We start from the raw sequence: 23,361 nt of genomic DNA, 5'->3' as shown, positions 1-23,361 counted from the left end.
CAGACACATTGCTAAACGCTCCTGTACAGTGTATGGTTTGGTCCACTATCGATTTTATAAATACAACCTTATTATTTATATTCATATTTCGGAGTAGAAGAGTTCAGTAATATGTTTGTTATTTACCAAAGTTGTTTGTGTATCATTAGGCGGTGTCATGGTGACGAGTTCGTTAATCGGATCTTTTTTGCGTTTTGTTATTCCATTTACACCAATGATGTTACCTTTCAATTTTCTGACAAATGCACAGTAAATACAGGTGATGAGGTTCAAGCAAAGCACGTTCATTAGAAAGTTGTTTCTTCTTCTTCTTTCTGTTGGCGCGCTCGCTGCCATGGCACCTGGAGCCACAGAGCCGAGCGAGACAGAGTATTTTTTTTCCTCGCGAGCGCATGCGGGCCCCCTTTAAAAACGCGCGCGCTGCTGGACGCCCCTTTAACGCCCCTTCTGCGGAGATCTCTGCGGCTTCTTCGGGTCCGGGTGCTCACTGTGTGTGTGTGTTCACGCGTTGTGCGTGGGTCATTGATTGTGAGTGAGTGAGTGAGTGGGTGGAGGAGGCGAGCTCGTCGAAAGAGGCAAAGAGACCCGTGAGGACATTGAGCGCGGTTGGTGCGAAGGACGCGGCGGGGAAGGTGAGTACCGGTGCGTCCGAGAGGTAGTCGGGGAACCGTGGGGATCGCACGCGTGCTCCAGGTATCTGTCCTCGCACCGTTGTATTATATCCCTCATTGAGGTTCTACCAATTCACGAGTATGACTTCCAGGTCCAACCAAAGGATCTTTTCATAGCCGTGGGATTTTGCCTGGGATCGTGATTTGTGCAGCGACGACGAAGACCTCCCTCGACTCGTTTTTGGTGGTAGTGAGGGTGGGTGAGGAGGAGGCACACGACACTCTTGCCAGGTGCGGCTTGGCGAGAGTGAGTAGTCGTGGGATTCGAATTCGCATCATCCAGGATTCCAGGGCAATGAACATGGAAGTCTTCATCCGCTGGACCAAAGATCCGGCTTGTGTGTTTTATTTAAATAATTTACAAAATGAAGGCGAATTATTTATTTATTGCGGGTCTACAGCCTCGGCCACGAATTTGTCCCCTTTGGTTTCGGACGGACACGCAGCTAGTGCAGGTTACCATTGTTTAAAAGTTTCGTGCGTCACAAACTTAAATCAAGGTGCTCTTTCGTCTGCACCTTCGTCACCAGGTAGTGCTGCCCGTCATCTCATTGTTTACGGGTGGGAATCTCGTCATTATTCCAGGAACTTGGAATCGAAATCCTTAAAACACATTCTCGAAGCTTGGGATCCCAAAGCTTGGGATCCTCAGCGATTCCAGTCTGGTGTCCTCCCCACGAAATCAAAAGGAGGTTTAACATCATAGTGCAGGGTAGGAAAGAATGTCACCTCTTCTCAAGTTGAACATCATCCCTCTGTTACCCATGCTCACTTTCCTTACTCCCTCCAATCTATTTCCCCACGACACGTGTACAATATCAATCCACCTGTACAGACTTTTCTCAAATCAAATACCTCTCGGACATGCATTCGTTGTTAATCATACAAGAATTCGAGAAGTATGTCGTTGATTATTATCTGCACTGTACACGTGGGTGGGTTTCAGAAGGTGGGATGGAAACCTACCAGGTCGTGTGTGTGTGTGTGTGTGTGTGTGTGTGTGTGTGTGTGTGTGTGTGTGTGTGTGTGTGTGTGTGTGTGTGTATTTGTGTGTGTGTGTGTGTGTGTGTGTGTGTGTGTGTGTGTGTGTACGTATTTGTGTGTGTGTGCGTGTGCACGTATTTGTGTGTGTGTGCGTGTGTACGTATTTTTGTGTGTGTGCGTATTTGTGTGTGTGTGTGTGTGTGTGTGTGTGTGTGTACACGTATTTGTGTGTGTACACGTATTTGTGTGTGTGTGTGTGTGTGTGTGTGTGTGTACACGTATTTGTGTGTGTGTGTGTACACGTATTTGTGTGTGTACACGTATTTGTGTGTGTGTGTGTGTGTGTGTGTGTACACGTACTTGTGTGTGTGTGCACGTATTTGTGTGTGTGTGTACACGTATTTGTGTGTGTGTGTACACGTATTTGTGTGTGTGTGTACACGTATTTGTGTATGTGTACACGTATTTGTGTGTGTGTACACGTATTTGTGTGTGTGTACATGTATTTGTGTGTGTGTACACGTATTTGTGTGTGTGTGTGTACACGTATTTGTGTGTGTGTGTGTGTGTGTGTGTGTGTGTGTGTGTGTGTGTGTGTGTGTGTGTGTGTGTGTGTGTGTGTGTGTGTGTGTGTGTGTGTACACGTATTTGTGTGCGTGTGTGTGTACACGTATTTGTGTGTGTGTGTGTGTGTACACGTATTTCTGTGTGTGTACGTATTTGTGTGTATACGTATTTGTGTGTGTGTGTGTCTCTGGACAACCTCCAGAAAATTGTTGAAATTATAAAATCTTTTGGTATCCACATTTGTATTTCTTTGGTTTACAGTGGAACAAAACAAAAAAAGCTGAAAAATATTATTAAATCTTAGCTTATTCTCCACAGAAATTATAAAATGGCCCGGGCAATATTATTGGCACCTTTTAGAAGTTGTTAGAAATAATTATATTTCAAGCAGGTGATTCTCCTTTACTTTGGAATTGAACTCACCTGTGATGAGTTGCAGATGCCTGAAATATAAAAATCACTCATTCAACCAGTTTGAAGAGAGAAAAGGGGTCATTCTGCTGTTTTGTGTCACTGTGTACCATAATGAGCATGGAGAAAAGAAAGAAAACCAGAGAATTGTCTGAGGAAGTCAGACACAAGATTGTAGCCAATATTACGTGCTCCTCGCCTAACCCCTGGTCACGGTGTACTTCCGAGCCCCGAGAGGAGTCACGGCAGAAAAATGTGTTATTCTGTGTGTCAAAGATCAATGGAGAAGCCACCCCAATTGTTACTCGCAAACAAATATTGTATTAAGATCACACAAGAATAACAGTACAACAACAATAGTATTCAAAAGTACAATCAATATGTCCTATGATGGTACCATCAGTTTTGTAATATATAACTCACTGTGCTCCAAGTGAGTGAAACACGAACATCCCCAATGTCTCTTATTCCCAGATTCAAGACGAAGTTGCTTCGCTCCAGCGATCGCCAGAACGATGTCCAATCGAGACCAGAATTCCGTGCGGATGGCAAGTACAGTCACACCACCGAAGCTATACAAAGGCGCCCTCAAGGCGACTGGGAAATCCAAAGGCACCCTACAGGCGACTGAGAGATCACACCCTCGGGTATGGACGAAGTAACCTTCAAAAAGCCACGTCACACACACGCCCCAGATCGACGTCTGAATGCGGTGAAAATGGCCGAAAAGAGACGAAACCGCGAGCGAAGCACAAGTCCTGCGCGAGTCAAAATGGCCGACGACCCACTCTTGAGACATAACGGCCCGGCGATAATTCTCCTCGGAATCCACCGCCAAAAAACCTGACACGCAGGTTGATCGGTCACAGCGATGACAACTCTGTCGCAGGAATTCCTTTCCTGGAAACCCGAAAGTTCGGTAGTGACTCTTGCTCGCCAACGTTCGATTCCGAACTCGGAGCAACTCGGCTTTCTTGTCCGACTCCCTCGCTCCGCCCTTTTTTCTCCTCTTCTTCCTCTTCGTCGTCCGGTTCCCGATCCGGTTTCCTGTTTCTTTTAACATTAACTTTTTTACCTTTTGAAAACAGTTCATGGACAATAAACCTTTTGAGAACAATAATAGTACATGGAATCAGAAATATTTACAGTGGATGCAAACCACCACAACGGAAGTGACGAATCCGTAACACCATGCATGGACAATCTCAAGGCTACATGTCTATCTCCAGAGACCTTGATGTTCCTGTATCCACCGTACGCAATGTTATCAGGAAGTTTAAGGCCCATGGCACTGTAGTCAACCTCCTTGGATTTGGCCGCAAGAGAAAACTTGATCGAAGATTGCAGCGAAGAATTGTTCGAATGGTGGAGAAAGCACCTCGATCAACTGCCAAACAGATTCAAGCTGACCTTCAGACACAAGGTACAACAGTTTCAACTTGCACCATCCATCACCAACTCAATGAAAGGGGGTTCTATGCTAGTCGACCCAGGTGGGTGAGATTGGAGTTTGCTGCACACACACACACACACACACACACACACACAGAGAGAGAGTGTGTGAGTGTGTGTGTGAGAGAGAGAGAGAGTGTGTGTGTGTGTGTGTGTGTGTGTGTGTGTGTGTGTGTGTGTGTGTGTGTGTGTGTGTGTGTGTGTGTGGAGAGATAGAGACAGAGACACACACAGACAGAGACACACAGACAGACAGGAGTTTTCCAAAGCACACATGAACAAGCTAAAATCCTTCTGGGAGAATGTCCTGTGGACAGATGAGACCAAATTAGAGCCTTTTGGTAAAGCACACATCATCTCTATGTTTACAGTAAACAAAATGAAGCCTTCAAAGAAAAGAACACCTTCCCTACAGTGATGTTTTGGTGTTGCTGTGCTGCCTCTGGCACTGGGTGCCTTGCATGTGTGCATGGCATCATGAAATCAAGAGATTACCAAGGCATTTTGGAGCGCAATGTTCAACCCAGTGTCAGAAAGCTGGGTCTCCGTCGAAGGACATGGATTTTGCAGCAGGACAATGACCCCAAACACACTTAAAAAATCACCCAGGAATGGTTCAATACAAAACGCTGGACTGTTCTTAAGTGGCCAGCAATGAGTCCAGATCTAAATCCTATTGAACACTTGTGGGGAGATCTGAAAACAGGAGTTGGGAGAAGGCACCCTTCAAATCTGGGAGAACTGGAGCAGTTTACACTAGAGAGGGCCAAACTGTCAGTAGAGAGGTGTAGGAAGCTCATTCATGGCTATAGCAAGCGCTTGACTGCAGTTATTTTGTCCAAAGTCCGTGCGACCAAATATTAAGTCTTGGGGGTCAATAATTTTGTCAATGCCATTTCTTTTTGTTTTCTGATTTAAAAGGATATATTAAGTTAATCAAAAACAAAGGTTCTGTAATATTAACAGTGAAAAAAGAATTGTGGAGACCAAATACTTTTGTCAATGTCAACTTATTTTTAGAGAAAATTGTGAGTTACTTGAAAAATGTGCAAAGGTGCCAATATTTTTGGCCACGTGTGTGTGTGTGTGTGTGTGTGTGTGTGTGTGTGTGTGTGTGTGTGTGTGTGTGTGTGTGTGTGTGTGTGTGTGTGTGTGTGTGTGTGTATCTCTGAATTTCTGTGAACCGCTGGACAGAATGTGTTTTAAGCTCGTTGGTATACTTGGGGTTGGGGTGCGCACTGGCTGGATTTGTGGCGTTAAAAATTTTTGTCCTGGGGTTTCAGGCTTGGGGGTTGCACCCCAATTCTCTCCATGTTAATATGTATCGTGTGGTGTCGCTCCCGTGGGAGAGGGTATTACAAGCCATAATAAAATAGCCCAATTCTAGGGGAATTAACATGTCCTTAATGGAGGCTTTCTTCTCTAGTATGATCAATAAAACATTGTCCCTTTGTTGTTTGTCTTACCGCGGGATTGTGAGGATGTTTTTTTTTTTTTGCAAATTAACAGTGTTGTAGTATTGGGTTGTTTATACGATAAGAGGGTTTGTTGGATTTGAAGGGTCTCAGTATGAAGGTAATCATCAAAAGGAAGGCAGGTGTGTTTCCCTTTGTCGCTCCATTGATTACGATCCTCGGTGAATGATGAATAAGTAATGATCCGCTACATTTGCTGTGCTGTTCACATGGATCCCTGATCCACCTGCTCATGCCACTCGTTCTTTGCTGTCATTTCGCGGTGACCTCTCAAGTTGAAATGCTTTAATGTTTAACAGGCACAGCGAGGGAAAGTCAAAGGCAAAGCTCGTACATAACTCGGATGGTGTGTCACAAAAGGTAAATCGTTTATGTAATCATTTATTATATGTTTGGCACAACAAAGTCAAAGGTGACCCTGGTTTGTTGGGTTTTTTAAAAAAATCTACAAATCGAAAAATTGCGCCGCTTTTGGATTTATAACCAAAGGGTCTTTGTTTCGTCCCCCACGACCCTTTGACTAATTGCACAGCTATCCACATGGTCTTGGCCCCCTGGTTCTAATCTATTTTGTCCGTTGACCCCTTTGGCCAACTTATTCTCGACTCCTCCGTGAGCCTTGACACCTGTACACACTATTAATAAGACTTCATCGTGAAACACCCGTGATGGAACATTTGTGAACATCGCTCTTGGTCGTTCTCTCTGAAAATGGATGTTTGATGGCAGAATGAGACCCAATTAGGATCTAAAAAATAAAAAAAATTATATTTAACATCATGGCGTTCTTTACTTCCTCATGGATTTTGGGTTTTTTTGCGAACTTCCGATTACTTATTCAAATCGGTTTTCGTTCTGGGGTCCTGTTACCTGGTTTCCAAAATCTGGAGCACCTTTCCGATTTGTGAATGTTTGTTGAACAGTTTTCTTGCTTCTGATGTAAGTACCTGTTTTATTGTTTTTACAGCATATGCTCCCCTCCTCTGACTTCGCCTTCATCAATTTGGTCCTCTCCGTTGCATTTGAACAAGTGTCATTGTAATATTTGGTTGATTATTGGGGATATCCTTGTGATACCAATGTGATGATATGTTTGTATTGATAGGTGCTGATAGGTTGTCCTACGCCTCTGCACACATTGGTTCGTGCTTGTGTGTACTTTTCCCCCTCGACCTTTAATGAGAAAGAGAGAGAAGAGACCGTAGCGAGCCTCCATTTTATATAACCTATTGTTTGCCAACACAGAGGGACACTAGTCTTGACATAGTCTAGTATTCCTCCATAAGAAGCTGTTGGGGGCTGGCAGAATGGCCTGGACTGGACTGGCCTTGAAGCCATCTAACCTGGGTTTGAATCCCAACCCAGCTATGAACTATTATCCAGGTGATTCACAGGCACACGGCGATTCATCAAGGTGTCCCTCGGATGGACGTTAAATGGGGGCGTCCCATCTGCCAGCATTAGTTGGTGGACTTTAAAGATCCCACGGTGTCCTTCGCGAAGAGTCGGCGAGTTGTCGCCGGAACCCTGACCAAATTCCAAATTCCTGCCCTGACTTCCCGAATCGTAGTGGCGACTTGACCAGGATTTTGCCTAGTACCTGCTTCAGGAACACCGACGCTCTGTAAAGAGCATGGTACATGATGATGATGAAGAAAAAGGTGTTTGTTGATTTACAAAGCTTAAAAGTACTTCTTTGACATCGTTTAGGAAAAACATCATTTTTCAAGATGTCCTCGAGGAATCTTAGAGGACATCTTATGAGACTTAAAGAAGTTGCTTTCCGAGAGGACATTTTGGTAAGGGTAAACTTCACCGCAGAACGTTTTTGTGATTTAATGGCGTCACCACTTGGTGCCACCAAGGTGCAGTTTCCTCATTGGTGTGATGGAGCACTTTAAGTAGTTAATATTAAGTACATACTCGCTCAGTGTAAGATTGCAGTTATCTAATCCAAGGTATATTTATATAGTTGTCTAATCCAAGAGCGCAGAGCAGATTTGACGACAAATTTTGCTTTGAGCCTCGGTCACACAAGGTGGTAAATCCTAATGGCCTCACTCTACATCATACCAGGCTCTATAATAAATAATTGTATAGCACCTGTCAACCAACACCCACTTCATTTTCCCACTAAGATGGCAGACTGTGGAGAACAGGAGGACACGTTCCCGTTGCTTTTGTTGTGTAGAATGAGATTGGGAGAGACGAGTTGCGGGTGCGTGGGGTTTCTCCAACCCGCAGGGAGGAGTTGCGGTGTAAAGATCAGTTGCTCTCACGCTGCTCTTCCTCCATCTTGGCGCCATAATGCACGTGACGCGTAAACAGTCATCGATTGGCAGGTAGTCCGTATCGGTTTCGTTATCGCAGCGATAAACACTTCTTCTTAACAGCCACAACTATTCCCAGGATCTTGAGGGGTTGGCCAGGGAAAGTTTTTGGCCCAGGTCTTTCGTGAACTGGCCTGACTGTCGACTAAGTAGCCAGGGCAGGTATTTGGATTTTGTTTCAGGGTGTAGGTGATGGCTCGCCGACTCTTCGCAAACGACACCATGGGATCTTTAAGGTCCACCAACTAATGTCGCAGACGAGACACCCAGTTTAACGTCCGTCCGAAGGACGGCACGCACATTGATGAATGACCCTATCTGTGAAACACTGGGATGACAGTTTATAGGTGGGCCGAGATTCGAACCTAGGTGCACAGTTTAGAGGTGAGTGAGTATATGCATACCTCTGGAGTCTAGGCCATCCTGCCATCCCGTCACAGCAAAAAAGTAAATAATAAAAAGTTATGGAAGTGATAACGATGGCGTATCATTATCGTTCAATAATTCCATCGTTATAGCGATTGTTCTGGTGTGACTGGTGCTTTTTTCTTTTTATAGTTTTCTTTTGCCATTGTTTTAACCATTTTATGGAGAATCCATTTCCACTCCCTTCACCCTGCCTGTTCAGGCCCATGCTTGGGCAGCCCAGGGGTTAAGTGCTTTCCCAGACGTCCTGATTTTACTGCTTGAACAACGAGTTCACTGGATGCTGATCCAGGGAGAGGGACGACTAGGAAAGGCTTAAAACGCAGCTTGCAGGAAGGTGACAAAGAGGCCAAAAGGGCAGAGTCCGCTCCGGTTCAACGAGATAACGTTGGAGAGTCCCATTTAGATTTTGGTATCAAAATGTATGTCCAATGTAATAATAGTATTTTTGTAGAGAAAGAGAAAGAGAAAGAAAGTGTTTTTTTTTTTTTTTTTATAAATATGGATTGTTTGCATTTGAAGAAGGGAAGGTTGACCATCAGAAGCCCAACTTGGGAGTAAGGAAATGGTGTTTTAAAATCGCACAACGGCGGTCACTCCGTAAGCGTAGGAGGGCAATGCCGATCATGATCAACTCAACCCGATCACAACTCGTTCACAGACTGATACATGATGCGGAAACCCTTCACCTGTGTAGTGTGTTCACGCTTGGCAATAGCGACATAAGCATGGGTTTACTTTGTATACATGATCGAGGCTCATGGAAGAGCTAGAGCATAACGGACGGAAACAAAATGGAAAGGGGGAAACACCAACAGCAGAGTAGGATTAAGAGCAGGGAGGACACATGTGGGTGTGAATGGGGTCATTTAGGGTAGTCGACATGATGATTATGGATGGGGGATAAACTTCCCAGCAGAAGGATTTTCTCATTTGATGATGTCTCCGCTTGGTGTCACCATGGTGTAGTTTCCTCATTGTTGAGATTGGCCTAACGAGGGCTTCAAGTGGTATATATCAAGTGCATACTCCGCTCAGTGTAAGGATTGCATTTGGCTAAGACTGGGATAGCTGCGAGTTTGCGGTAAACAGCAATACATTGATATTTCTCTAACCCACGCCCCCAAACCGACGCCCCCAAACCCACGCCCCCCAACCCACGCCCCCAAACCCACGACCCCAAACCCACGCCCCGAAACCCACGACCCCAAACCCACGCCCCGAACCCACGCCCCGAAACCCACGCCCCCAAACCCACGACCCCAAACCCACGACCCCAAACCCACGCCCCCTAACCCACGCCCCCTAACCCACGACCCCAAACCCACGACCCCAAACCCACGACCCCAAACCCACGCCCCCAAACCCATGCCCGAAACCCACGCCCTAAACCCACGCCCTAAACCCACGCCCCCAAACCCACGCCCGAAAACCCACGCCCCCTAATCCACGCCCCCTAATCCACGCCCCCAAACCCACGTCCCCAAACAAACTTTAGAATGTTTTAAATCATGTATCCTGGACAATTTTTTGGTCTATAAAACGAACATTCGTGATATTGAAAAATGCTGCTTACAAAACATTTGACTTGTTTGGCACACGTGATCTGAACTGTGGATGCCACTGCTTCCACGTGCTCGACGGCCGGTTGTGTTTTCCAAGAGCTTGTAACGGGTATTGTTTGTTATTATCTCCGAGGCGTTGTTGTACCAGCTGCCTTGTGAGTTTTCCTCCATTGAGCTTTTACTGTTCCCTGCAGTAGCGGCTAATGGCCTCAGGGTCATAAAGCCCTCTTTTTAGAGTTATTGCCAATGCTTGTTTCTACTGATTACCAGTTTGTTCATAAAGCCACCTATGTAACGGCACACGTGTGCAAATCGGATGCGAAGCAGATGTTAACGAGGCCTAGATTTGTTCGGGCCGAGTCTTTGCTCACAACAGCTGCATGGAATCTTTCGAGCAAATTGGGTGCCACTTCCAATTCCCTTTGAAAGTGAATCCTGTAGGAATATACCAATATACCATGCTGCTTTGCTCGTGTAAAAACCCGTGGTGATGCTCTCTGGATCATGATATTAGCTGAGTTTTTTTTTGTGGTGCGAAGCACAGTGTGTAAGCTATGGCCGCTTTGGGAGTTGTGGCTTGGGGACGCCAAACCACGTGGCTCACTCCCTCCACTCTCCAGGGACGCTTCCCTGATTTCATCACAATGGGACTGCCACCTGTCCGAAGCGCTGTCTCTCAACCACTGATTTGTCGGTCTGAAGGGACGAGACTATCGATTGGGGCGTTGATTTGGGGAGGGGTGCTGACGAGACCGTTTGGCATGACAGACAAATGGAATCGAGGTGGAAGTGACGTTTATTTGATGACCCACTCAGGTGAAAGTTGTTGATTGGACAGAACCTAGACCTTTTTTTATGCCTCCGCCGATTATGTTTTCGTTTTGTCCGTCCGTCCCGTCCGCCCGTACGGGCTAAACCTCGTTTTTCTCAGCAACCATATGTCCGATTGAGATGAAACTTTCAGGGTAGGAGTGACACCCTTGCAGAATGTTTTTGTGATAATTGTGACGTCATAATTCACGTGGTATGGCAGCCATCTTGGATTAAAGGCAAATAATTAAAAAATTCTTTCTCGGAAACCCCTGAATGGAAAAATTTGAAACTTGGCACATTCTCAAGTACTCCCAATGGGTAACAAAAGCTTCATAATGATGACATCATGGGTGAAGTGGTATACCAGCCAAAAATGTTTTAATCGAATTCCTTATCCTAAAAAGCTGAAATTGCATGCACATGATCTATGACCCATTTGCATTGAAATATTACATTTATGACATCATTGGTCACATGGTTTGGCAGCGATGTTGGATTGAAGTAAAATATTAAATAATTATATCTCTGAAACCGCTCACCCTAATAATGCGAAATTTTACAAATATCTAACAGCACTGTTTTATATAGTATGAAAATGATGATGTCATAGGTCACGTGGTTTGGCAGCCATCTTGGATAGTAAAATGAACCTTATCCAATCAACACGAAACTTCACAAACGTGATCTCCTACCCATACATATGCAGAGTGTACATTTTAAGGTCATATGTCATGTGGTATGGCAGCCATATTAGTTGGAAAGCCGATATTTTAAAAAAATCCCTTCTCTGAAACTGCTTCACCGATCGATGTGAAACCTGTCATGTCGGGTAAAAATGTGATACTTGAGAACAACTGAAGGGATTTACATCAAACCTGTTTATTTTTTAGGACAGTGAACGATGGCATCTACCCGTTGTGGGACTATGCGGAGGCATATTAGCAACACAGTCGCATTGTTGTAGTTTATCCATAATTTGATGCTTGTGGTGGAACTTGAATGATGGAAGGTGATATTTGTAACACTGACAGAGGAACACACAATGGTTAATTTCACCGATTGGAGTAGAATAAGGAGACACAGGAGTAAAAGGGAATGGTTCACCAAAAATAATAGACTCGGAGGTGGCGGTTAAGCGTTTGCACAGCTTTAAGGGGTGTTTTGATGTGGACTTGTGCATCTTCACACATTCGGCTTGTGATGTCATTAATTTTCAAAATAATCAGGTGTCGAACGCTGTGAAAATGTGCGTCTGTTTAGCTTGCACAACATTTTGTGTGAGTTGGGTGTGCTCACGGTGCTTGGACGGATCATCTTGTACGAAGATTGCTGCCGTTGCTGAAACAGTTTTGGCATTTGACATTGCTGGTGTAAAAGCCATTCTGATAGGGCGGTGCACGTACACCACCATCCTTAGTCGCTCCGCCCCTCCCCTCAATCTTTTCCCACAATCTTTTATACCCCCACTAACCCTACATGTAATAAAACCCCCTTACTTATCGGTTGCTGTTTCCTCCTCTCCTCTCTGTCCCTCCTATTTGTCTGTTCATTCACTCTCTTGCTAGTTTTGGAAAACTATCACACCACTGCACCATTGTCAGTCTTCACACCACTGCAACCAGTCGTCCCGATTACGCATGTGGAGAGAGAGAAGTGAGATAAAAAATTTACTCTGTCTGTCTGGCAGTCAAACAAAATTGAAAATGATTCCTAACAGGAAATTTGCTGTTTTTAAGGAGGTCACAAAGGACACAAAGAACAGGCACGACAAACTAACATAGTGTAGCGGCTGCCGCTGGGGTTTCACAATCGCCTTGCACCTATCAAGGACGCGGAGCGATCACCATGCCGGGCTCGTCCAGGACGCCCGGGCAGGCCCGCGCTCAACTTGCCAGGCCTCGGTCGGGACGCCCGGGCATGCCCGGGCATGCCCGGGCAGGCTCGCCCTCAACTTGCCAGGCCGCAGCCAGGACGCTGGGCCACGCCCCCTGGCGCCGGGCCTGGGCAAACCCCCTGGGTTAATAGATATATATTGCTGACCGAAAACGGGTTTTCAGAGTGCCTGAGTGTTTGATTTCAATAAAGCAACTCAGATGAATTCCAGCTTTTTGTCGCGTCCATTCTTCTGATCGACGTGGGAGCCCCAGCTCCTTCATTGGTGACCTATCGACATGGACACGGCAGTCGCCCTTAAACTGCCTACCTTCTGGGAGGCTCACGCTGCGGTTTGGTTCGCACAGGCGGAGTCCCTGTTCGCCCTGCGAGGCATCACGGCCGACGACACCCGCTTCCACCATGTGGTAGCTGCGCTCGAGTCGGCTACCGCAGCCCGCGCCCTGAGCCTCCTCGAAAGCCCGCCAGCCGCTGACAAATACGGCGCGATTAAGCAGCTTCTCCTCGATGCTTTCGCCCTCCCATCGGCGGAACGCGCACGGCGCCTGCTCGAACTGCCTGAGCTCGGCGACACGCGCCCTTCCGAGCGAATGGACTACATGCTTTCACTGCTCGGCGAGCACTCTCCGGCATTCCTGTTCCGGGAGCTGTTCCTCCGTCAGCTGCCTAACCCGGTACGCCTCGCCCTGGCAAGCACGACGATCACAGATCCCCGGGCCCTTGCCAGAGAAGCCGACAAGATCTCCGCTGCAGGACGGCGCATGGCAGCGGCGACATGGGACCCACCGCCGTCCGACGCAACAACCATGGCGCCCGAGCACCCGGCACGGTCGACGGCCGAACTGCCGACGCAATTGGCGGCCGCTCTACCGTGCCGACCACCTCCACCCGACCAAGCGTGGTGTTACTATCATGCCAGGTTCGGACAAAAGGCCCGGACATGCCGACCCCCGTGCACCTTCGGCAGGCCGGGAAACGGCCGGGCCGGCGTTCATTACCAGCCATGAGCGCCGGCCATACGGGCAACTTACTGTTCATCACGGATAAAGCGTCCGGACGGCGCTTCCTGTGCGACACCGGCGCCCAACTGAGCATCATACCCACCTCTGACCAGGACAGGCAATCCGCGGTTTGCGGCCCCTCCTTAGTTGCGGCCAACGGATCGACTATCCGCACCTTCGGCCCGCGCAACGTCACCCTCTGCTTCGGCGGCCAACGCTTTGCTTGGACGTTTGTAACCGCCAACGTGCCCGTGGCTCTGCTAGGCGCCGACTTCCTCTGCGCACACGGACTGCTGGTGGACGTCCAACGGCGTCGTTTAATCAACGCTGAAACCTTCAGCTCCCTGGTATGCACATTGAGCAGCTCCGCGCCGACCGAGCTGGCATGCACCGTCCCGGCGGCGAACGAGTTTGCTCGCCTGCTCACGGAGTTCCCGGCCCTCACGCGGCCGACGTTTTCGGCCGTCGCAGTACGGCATGGGATCGAGCACCACATACCAACCACGGGCCCGCCGGTCTACGCCAGGGCCCGCCGCCTCGACCCAGCCAAGCTCGCCGTAGCGAAGGCCGAATTCGACGCGTTGGAGCACCTCGGCATCGTGCGGCGCTCCGATAGCGCGTGGGCCTCGCCACTGCACATCGTGCCAAAGCCGGGGGGTGGATGGCGCCCGTGTGGCGACTACCGCCGTCTGAATGACGCTACCACCCCCGACAGGTACCCGATCCCGCATATCCAAGACTTCTCCGCCCGTCTGGCGGGACGGGTCATTTTTTCGAAAATTGATCTCATACGGGGATATCACCAGGTACCTGTCAGGGCGGCCGACGTCCCTAAAACGGCAGTCATCACGCCGTTCGGCTTATTCGAATTCTTGCGGATGCCGTTTGGTCTCAAGAACGCGGCTCAGGCGTTCCAGCGCTTGATGGACGGCGTGCTGCGTGACCTGCCGTTCCTTTTCGTTTACCTGGACGACATCCTCGTCGCCAGCACGTCCCGGGCCGAGCACCTCCTCCACCTCCGAACACTGTTCGAGCGCCTCAGCGAGCACGGCCTCATCGTCAACCCGGCCAAATGCCACTTCGGCACGACGGCCGTTGATTTTTTGGGCCACCACATCACCAAGAACGGGGCCGTGCCGCTGCCAACCAAGGTCGAGGCCATCACCACGTTCCCGCGTCCCCGCACCATAAAGGCCCTGCAGGAATTCCTGGGAATGGTGAATTTTTATCACCGCTTCGTGCCCCGCGCTGCTCACCTCATGCGGCCCCTCTACGAAGCCCTCCGGGGCAAGCCGGCCAAGCACGACATCGTCTGGTCCGCAGCAATGGATGCGGCCTTCCAAAGCTCAAAGCGGGCCCTCGCCGACGCAACACTGCTCGCTCACCCGGTGCTCAACGCTCCCATCGCCCTCACCACGGATGCCTCCGACTACGCGGTGGGCGCCGTCCATGAGCAATGGGTGAACGGGGTTTGGCAGCCACTCGCTTTTTTCAGCCGGCAGCTCCGGCCGAACGAGCTCAAATACAGCACGTTTGACCGGGAGCTCCTCGGTCTACACCTGGCCGTCCGCCATTTCCGCCACCTCCTGGAGGGCCGACCTTTCACGGCGTTCGTCGACCACAAGCCGTTGATTTACGCCATGGCCAAGGTCACGGAGCCATGGTCGGCCCGCCAACAGCGCCACCTCTCCGCCGTGTCGGAGTTTACCACGGACATCCGGCACGTCGCCGGCAAAAACAACGCCGTGGCCGACTGTCTTTCCCGGGCCAGCGCGAACGCGGTCCACCTGGGCGTGGATTTTGCGCTTATGGCGGCGGACCAAACCACCGACACCACGGTGCAAGCCCTCCGGGCGGCGGACACGGGCCTCCGCCTGGCCGACATCCCCTGCGCGGACACTGTCCTGCTCTGCGACGTCTCCCAAGGCCAGCCTCGCCCCATCGTGCCCGTCACCTGGCAACGCCGCATCTTCGCCTCCCTCCACGGCCTTTCCCACCCGGGCCGGAAAGCTTCCCAGAAGCTGGTGTCGGCGCGTTTCGTCTGGCACGGCCTTCGTCGGGACGTCCGCGATTGGACCAGCGCCTGCACGGCCTGCCAACGGGCCAAGGTCCACCGACACACCCAGGCCCCGCTGGCACCTTTCACCGTGCCCGAACGACGTTTCGACCACGTCAACGTGGATCTGGTGGGCCCCCTCCCCCCGTCACGGGGGTTCACACACCTGCTCACCATGGTGGACAGGACCACCAGGTGGCCGGAGGCCGTTCCCCTCGTCTCCACCACCACCGCCGACGTGGCGCAGGCTTTCATCGCCACCTGGGTCGCCCGCTTCGGCGCACCAGCGGACATCTCGTCAGACCGCGGACCACAGTTCACCTCCGAGCTGTGGGGCGCGGTCGCCCGCAACCTGGGGGTCAAGCTCCACCGTACTACGGCCTACCACCCCCAAGCAAACGGGTTGTGCGAGCGATTCCACCGCTCCATGAAGGCCGCGCTCATGGCCGGCCTTCAAGACGGCGGTTGGGCCGACCGGCTGCCGTGGGTCCTTTTGGGCCTTCGCACGGCCCCCAAGGAGGACCTCCAGGCATCCACCGCCGAGCTGGTCTATGGCCAGGTGCTACGCGTCCCGGGCGAATTCGTGCCCGACGCTACCAGTCCCTGGTCCGCAGCTCACCAGCGCTCGGACCTCCAGGAGGCCGCCCGACGGTTTGCCCCCGTGCCGACATCCCACCACGGTGACCCCCGGTCCTACGTCCCCCCAGCACTCCGCACAGCGGAGTATGTTTTTGTGCGTCACGACGCACATCGGTGGCCACTCCAGCCGCCGTACGACGGGCCCTTCCGGGTGCTGCGACGGGACGACAAGTCGTTCGTCATCGACATCGGCGGCAGGTCGGACCGGATTGCAGTGGACCGCCTCAAGCCGGCGCACGTGGACGTCGACCACCCACCACGGGTGGCCCTTCCGCCGCGGCGAGGCCGCCCCCCATCCACGGGGCCCCCCACTCGACCGCCCACCACCTCACCGGACCCCCTCCCACGACCCGCCAGGGGTCGCTTCGGCCGGGTCATCAGGACCCCCCTCAAGTTGACCCTGCCGGTGCAAGTCGATTCTGGGGGGACGTGTGTAGCGGCTGCCGCTGGGGTTTCACAATCGCCTTGCACCTATCAAGGACGCGGAGCGATCACCATGCCGGGCTCGTCCAGGACGCCCGGGCAGGCCCGCGCTCAACTTGCCAGGCCTCGGTCGGGACGCCCGGCTCAACTTGCCAGGCCGCAGCCAGGACGCTGGGCCACGCCCCCTGGCGCCGGGCCTGGGCAAACCCCCTGGGTTAATAGATATATATTGCTGACCGAAAACGGGTTTTCAGAGTGCCTGAGTGTTTGATTTCAATAAAGCAACTCAGATGAATTCCAGCTTTTTGTCGCGTCCATTCTTCTGATCGACGTGGGAGCCCCAGCTCCTTCAATAGCGTGTTTAATTAGGTGGTGTAAAAGACGCTGCATCAATGGTGGTAAACTTCCAAATTTATATTTCTACAACCTTTAAAATCTTTTATTTTATTTCATTTGAATCATATACTTGAACACTGTCGAACACAAATCGCCTGATTGTCACTTTCAAAACCCTTCCGTTTCCTTGTGCTCGGACAAAATATTACGACATTTTACATCATCACAACCAATCAAATTTGCCGCTCGTTGGCCCCGCCCATGTCATTGTCTCTTAAGACCACACGGGGTATGATGTTCTTTGAACCTGAGTTGCCCTCGCCAGAGGAAAGGATATTGCATTTGACTCCGTTTGTTTGTCTGTCTTTTGTCTGTCTGTCCGCACAGAATAAATATGATTTTCTCTGCAACTGTTGGTTTTCTCTGCAATTGACAGGAAATTTTCACCTTAGGTGCAACTCGACCTGCAGATTTTTTAAATGATAATTGTGACGTCATAGGTCACGTGGAACTGGCGCCATCTTGGGAAATCCAACAATTTTGCACCTCTTTATCTCCGAAAGCGCTGCATAGAAAAAATTGAGACATGGCTCATTGTAAAGAACTCTCCATGGGGAATAACATATGTTAATGATGATGCCATAGGTTCCTCCATTATGACGTCATAATTCGACAAGTTAAAAACTTCAGCCGTTCAAGATGAAATTTATAGGGTGTCATCTATGGATAAATAGGTGGAGAAAAAAAGCAATGGTGCTGTTATCGGTCACGTGGTTCGGCCGCCATATTTGTTTTAACACAAATGCCTTAAAAACCACGAAAAACACATCCTGGCTGAGGGTCTGCAACCTCTGATTGCTCTTTCTTGTTCACTCTGCCATTTCACTTGTCGATGAGCCTCAATCTTCTATCACCCACTACGTTTGCCCGTATGCATTCAAAATTTCCATTTTGAGGTGGTGGTGTATAAGGTTTTGGTGTTGTTCTTAAAGCATGTCCGTCTCGAGCACATCAGTAGTCACCTTGAACGTGCACCAGTAAGTCCCAAGATAGCTCTCCAGTGTCACTTGATAGCATCTTATTTGATTGGCTCCGCGGTTGCGGGTCCTTGAAACCTTTGGATGTGCCGTGTGCTCAAGCTTTGAGATTAGGACTCTGTCTTGCAGATTTAACAGTAATTTAGCTAAATTAACGTATTGCAGAATTTGGGTAAAGCAGGTGGTGCCCGGATCACTGGACACGACGGAGTGCTTTCTCTGCGGATAACTGATAATGTCCCGTGTGTCGCGCTTTTGGTGCAGTGTAATTATTCTTTGTACGAGGCTCACTTTCCTCGGTGGGCACGGAGACGAGAAGTGTGACGGAGGTTGCGTGCGTTATCATTGGAAGCAAATGCACTCGAAACGTGGCAAAAAGAACACTCAAAATAAGGTTTGTTTTTATCACAATTTTGTTCCTCTCTTTTTTTTTTTTTTATAATCTTTTATACAAAAAAATAATCGTTTCAACTGGAATCCACAATGGACTTTGCACGCCAGAAAGAAATGCAGGGGATGCCTTTAAATCTGGAGCTGTAGTCGGTCTTGTCATGACCAACTCGTGTCTGCAGTTGTCCGAGTACCGTACAACACCAAGTTGGTCGTGAGTTGGTGTCGTGGCCCAGACGAGATCTAAAAGGTGCAAGTTTCACTACTTCTGAACCACATTTGGTCCCAGTGAATGAAGACCAAATGGGGTCAAATGAAAATCCAGTCGGTCATGCTTCCTGGTCTTGGCGATGCGTTGAGGGCACCGGTGTTGATTTGTGGTCCGTGAAAGGACATATCTCATGTCCACACTGCACTTTCATTTGTTGTTGTTCTTTTTTTTTTCACATCGAGCTTCACTCTTGACCTGGTTTTGTTTCTGGAGGAGGAATAAATAGAAATAGTAAATATATAATGGATGATGGCTGGTAGGATAGGTAAAGGTAGCCTTCGAGGTATGTGCGCTCACCTTTGAGCTGTCTCGCCTTGGTTTGAATCTTGACCCAGGTATAAACGATCACCCTGGTGTTTCACATGTATCACCCTGGTGTTTCACATGTATCACCCTGGTGTGTGTGCCATCCCTTGGATGGACCTTAAGCCGGAGGACCTGTCTGCCAGCACTGACTATTGGTGCACGTTGGAGATCCCATAGTCTTTCGCAAAGAGTCGGGGAACTCTCACCAGCAACCTGAACGAAATATAAATTGCAGCCCAAATCACCTCCAGTCAAAGGTCAGACCTGGCCAGCCGGGTTGTGAAAGACCTGAGGCAAAAATTTCCCTGCTGACCCCAGATGAAGGTTGGAACAACGAGAGCAGTATGAGTTTTATAACGGATGATCTTTGGCCAAGTCTTCCAAATTTGAAGACATCTCCTACCTGTGAGCGTTTTTATTACGGATGCTCTTTGGTTCAGTCTTCCAAATTTAAATACGTCTCCTACCTGTGAGCGTTTTTATTACGGATGCTCTTTGGTCCAGTCTTCCAAATTTGAAGACATCTCCTACCTGTGAGCGTTTTTATAACGTATGCTCTTTGGTTCAGTCTTCCAAATTTGAAGACATCTCCTACCTGTGAGCGTTTTTATAACGGATGCTCTTTGGTTCAGTCTTCCAAATTTAAATACGTCTCCTACCTGTGAGCGTTTTTTATTACGGATGCTCTTTGGTCCAGTCTTCCAAATTTGAAGACATCTCCTACCTGTGAGCGTTTTTATAACGGATGCTCTTTGGTTCAGTCTTCCAAATTTAAATACGTCTCCTACCTGTGAGCGTTTTTATAACGGATGCTCTTTGGTCCAGTCTTCCAAATATCAAGACATCTCCTACCTGTGAGCGTTTTTATAATGGATGCTCTTTGGTCCAGTCTTCCAAATTTGAAGACGTCTCCTACCTGTGAGCGTTTTTATAACGGGTGCTCTTTGGTCCAGTCTTCCAAATTTGAAGATGTCTGCTACCTGTGAGCGTTTTTATAATGGATGCTCTTTGGTCCAGTCTTCCAAATATCAAGACATCTCCTACCTGTGAGTGTTTTTATTATGGATGCTCTTTGGTCCAATCTGCCAAATTTGAAGACATCTCCTACCTGTGAGCGTTTTTTAACAGATGCTCTTTGGTCCAATCTGCCAAATTTCAAGACGTCTCCTACCTGTGAGCGTTTTTATAACGGGTGCTCTTTGGTCCAGTCTTCCAAATTTGAAGATGTCTGCTACCTGTGAGCGTTTTTATAATTGATGCTCTTTGGTCCAGTCTTCCAAATTTGAAGACGTCTCCTACCTGTGAGCGTTCTTATAATGGATGCTCTTTGGTCCAGTCTTCCAAATTTGAAGACGTCTCCTACCTGTGAGCGTTTTTTAACGGATGCTCTTTGGTCCAATCTGCCAAATTTCAAGACGTCTCCTACCTGTGAGCGTTTTTATAATTGATGCTCTTTGGTCCAGTCTTCCAAATTTGAAGACGTCTCCTACCTGTGAGCGTTTTTTAACGGATGCTCTTTGGTCCAATCTGCCAAATTTGAAGACATCTCCTACCTGTGAGCGTTTTTATAACGGATGCTCTTTGGTTCAGTCTTCCAAATTTGAAGACGTCTCCTACCTGTGAGCGTTCTTATAATGGATGCTCTTTGGTCCAGTCTTCCAAATTTGAAGACGTCTCCTACCTGTGAGCGTTTTTTAACGGATGCTCTTTGGCCAAGTCTTCCAAATTTGAAGACGTCTCCTACATGTGAGCGTTTTTATAATGGATGCTCTTTGGTCCAGTCTTCCAAATTTGAAGACGTCTCCTACCTGTGAGCGTTTTTTAACGGATGCTCTTTGGTCCAGTCTTCCAAATTTGAAGACGTCTCCTACCTGTGAGCGTTTTTTAACGGATGCTCTTTGGCCAAGTCTTCCAAATTTGAAGACGTCTCCTACATGTGAGCGTTTTTTAACGGATGCTCTTTGGTCCAATCTGCCAAATTTGAAGACATCTCCTACCTGTGAGCGTTTTTATAACGGATGCTCTTTGGTTCAGTCTTCCAAATTTGAAGACGTCTCCTACCTTTGAGCGTTCTTATAATGGATGCTCTTTGGTCCAGTCTTCCAAATTTCAAGACGTCTCCTACCTGTGAGCGTTTTTATAATTGATGCTCTTTGGTCCAGTCTTCCAAATTTGAAGATGTCTCCTACCTGTGAGCGTTCTTATAATGGATGCTCTTTGGTCCAATCTGCCAAATTTCAAGACGTCTCCTACCTGTGAGCGTTTTTTAACGGATGCTCTTTGGTCCAATCTGCCAAATTTCAAGACATCTCCTACCTGTGAGCATTTTTATAACGGATGCTCTTTGGTTCAGTCTTCCAAATTTGAAGACGTCTCCTACCTGTGAGCGTTCTTATAATGGATGCTCTTTGGTCCAGTCTTCCAAATTTGAAGACGTCTCCTACCTGTGAGCGTTTTTTAACGGATGCTCTTTGGCCAAGTCTTCCAAATTTGAAGACGTCTCCTACATGTGAGCGTTTTTATAATGGATGCTCTTTGGTCCAGTCTTCCAAATTTGAAGACGTCTCCTACCTGTGAGCGTTTTTTAACGGATGCTCTTTGGTCCAGTCTTCCAAATTTGAAGACGTCTCCTACCTGTGAGCGTTTTTTAACGGATGCTCTTTGGCCAAGTCTTCCAAATTTGAAGACGTCTCCTACCTGTGAGCGTTTTTTAACGGATGCTCTTTGGTCCAATCTGCCAAATTTGAAGACATCTCCTACCTGTGAGCGTTTTTATAACGGATGCTCTTTGGTTCAGTCTTCCAAATTTGAAGACGTCTCCTACCTGTGAGCGTTTTTTAACGGATGCTCTTTGGTCCAATCTGCCAAATTTGAAGACATCTCCTACCTGTGAGCGTTTTTATAACGGATGCTCTTTGGTTCAGTCTTCCAAATTTGAAGACGTCTCCTACCTGTGAGCGTTCTTATAATGGATGCTCTTTGGTCCAGTCTTCCAAATTTGAAGACGTCTCCTACCTGTGAGCGTTTTTTAACGGATGCTCTTTGGCCAAGTCTTCCAAATTTGAAGACGTCTCCTACATGTGAGCGTTTTTATAACGGATGCTCTTTGGTCCAATCTGCCAAATTTGAAGACATCTCCTACCTGTGAGCGTTTTTATAACGGATGCTCTTTGGTTCAGTCTTCCAAATTTGAAGACGTCTCCTACCTGTGAGCGTTCTTATAATGGATGCTCTTTGGTCCAGTCTTCCAAATTTGAAGACGTCTCCTACCTGTGAGCGTTTTTTAACGGATGCTCTTTGGCCAAGTCTTCCAAATTTGAAGACGTCTCCTACATGTGAGCGTTTTTATAACGGATGCTCTTTGGTCCAATCTGCCAAATTTCAAGACGTCTCCTACCTGTGAGCGTTTTTTAACGGATGCTCTTTGGTCCAATCTGCCAAATTTCAAGACGTCTCCTACCTGTGAGCGTTTTTTAACGGATGCTCTTTGGTCCAGTCTTCCAAATTTGAAGACGTCTCCTACCTGTGAGCGTTTTTTAACGGATGCTCTTTGGTCCAATCTGCCAAATTTCAAGACGTCTCCTACCTGTGAGCGTTTTAAGATCTCGTTACCTGTGCGTTCATTGGAAGGGATTGGACGGCCTTGTCAGTATCCCGGTTTAAGATGACCATGTTGGTTGCAAAGACCTTGAGATGAATTGTGAAGCATTCGTTCTGGTCAGAGACGCGTGCAGTGATCTATAGGACTTTGTATTAAAATCCAGGTGGTGAGTAAACGCAGGTGTATTCTTTGTATTATAATACAATTATTGTATTATATTATGGGCCGTGTGCTCTGTATTCAAGTTACTTCCCTGTCCATGAATCCCGCATTCTACTCATTCGTCAGAACACAGTCGGTATTAATAAGAATTGGAATTTGCCTTTTCTTGCAATCGATTAAAAAGGACGTGAGAAGGAAGCACTTGTAGCTTTTAAAAGTTTTAAAACTTGAGATGAATTGTAGATTATCGCCGCTGGAAATTGGAGTCAAATGTAACAACTCAAAATGTGAATTTAAATATTTTTCTACATTAAAAAATACCACCACCACTACCATTACTACTACTAATGCTACTATAACAAAAATAACTACTACTACCATTACTACTACCAATACCACTACTACTACCATTACTACCACCAATACTACTATGACCATTACTACTACCAATACTACTACTACTACTACTACCAATAATACGACTACTACCACCATTACTACCACCAATACTACTACTACCATTACTACTACCAATACTACTACTACCATTAA

The 23,361-nt window shown here is 48.2% G+C and overlaps 1 protein-coding gene across 4 annotated transcripts in view; it reads left to right on the top strand.

Annotated features, from left to right (window-relative positions):
* The first annotated feature begins 447 nt into the window (after window positions 1–447).
* Window positions 448–23,361, top strand: part of LOC137432268 (ras association domain-containing protein 8) — a 98,844-nt gene continuing 75,930 nt past the window's right edge. For 3 of the 4 annotated variants that reach the window (XM_068124053.2, XM_068124057.2, XM_068124054.2), the window contains exon 1: window positions 448–632. The gene's annotated coding sequence lies outside the window, so the exon portion shown is untranslated. Of the gene's footprint in view, window positions 633–5,859; window positions 5,921–23,361 lie in introns of all 4 variants that reach the window. The other variant, XM_068124058.2, reaches the window with a different exon arrangement.

This window comes from Myxine glutinosa, chromosome 8 (assembly GCF_964187855.1).
Source record: "Myxine glutinosa chromosome 8, kmMyxGlut1.1, whole genome shotgun sequence".
Classification (NCBI taxonomy): domain Eukaryota; kingdom Metazoa; phylum Chordata; class Myxini; order Myxiniformes; family Myxinidae; genus Myxine; species Myxine glutinosa.
This window is presented reverse-complemented; position numbering and strand designations above follow the sequence as displayed.